This window comes from Carlito syrichta, unplaced genomic scaffold (genome assembly GCF_000164805.1).
Source record: "Carlito syrichta isolate Samal-C Ts95f unplaced genomic scaffold, Tarsius_syrichta-2.0.1 Scaffold303986, whole genome shotgun sequence".
NCBI classification, from domain to species: domain Eukaryota; kingdom Metazoa; phylum Chordata; class Mammalia; order Primates; family Tarsiidae; genus Carlito; species Carlito syrichta.
This window is the reverse complement of record NW_007248082.1, coordinates 323,572-324,557: the sequence shown is the minus strand read 5'-3', so window position 1 is coordinate 324,557 and position 986 is coordinate 323,572. Positions and strand designations below refer to the sequence as shown.

The 986-nt window shown below is 43.8% G+C and overlaps 1 protein-coding gene across 1 annotated transcript in view; it reads left to right on the top strand.

Moving 5' to 3' along the window:
• Positions 1 to 986, top strand: part of CDC23 (cell division cycle 23) — a 25,043-nt gene that overhangs the window by 19,190 nt on the left and 4,867 nt on the right. The window lies entirely within an intron of this gene.

The window sequence follows — 986 nt, the reverse complement described above, 5'->3', positions numbered from 1 at the left end:
AGTGGCATGCTCACAGCCACCACAGCCTTGACCTGCTGGGCTCAGATGATCCTTCCACCTCATCCTTCCAAGTAGCTGGAACTACAGGCGCGAAGCACCATACCTGACTAATTTTTTAGATTTATTGTAGAGGTGAGGTCTCACCAAGTTACTTAGGCTGGTCTTGAACCCCTGGTCTCAGGCAATCCTCTCACCTCAGCCTTCCAAAGTGCTGGGATTCAGGCTTGAGCCACCTCACCTGGCCGTGAGCTTCAGTTTTTTTAACCCTTGAGGTACCTCCTTAGAAATTGAAGCTCCAAAGAATGTAGGGTTTTTTGTGTGTGTTTGCTTTTGGCTTTTTTGATAAGGAATCTTACTCTGTCACCCAGGCTGTGGTACGTTCACAGCTACTGCAGCTTCAGCTTGCTGGACCCAGGCAATCCTTTTGCCTCAGCCTTCCAAGTAACTGGAAGTACAGGTGTGCACCACCACACTCAGCTAATTTAAAAAAAAGTTATTTTAGAGACACGATATCACTAAGTTGCCCAGGCTGGTCTCGAACCCCTGAAGTCAGGCAGTCCTCTCACCTCCACCTCACAAAGGAGGGATTATAGGTGTGAGCTACTATGCAAAGAATGTAGTTTAAAAACCACCAATCTAAAGCATACTCTAGAAATTTTGTACTCTTTATTAAGATGTATGTATGGATGTTGTATCCAGATGAGATCAAATGAAGAGAAACTTGCAGTGTTTGAGAACACTTTTTAAAATGTGAAATGTATTTCTCAAGGGAATGATGTTATTTCCCTTGTGTATAATTTGGTTTTTAGGGTTTTTTTTGAGTTGGGGGTCTCACTCTGTTGCCCAGGCTGGAGTACAGTGGCACAATTATGGCTCACAGTAGCCTTGACTTCTGGGTTCAGGTGATCCTTCTATTTCCACATCCTGAAAACCTGGGACTATAGGTGTGTGCCACCATGCCTGGCTAATTTTTTTTTTTTTTTTTT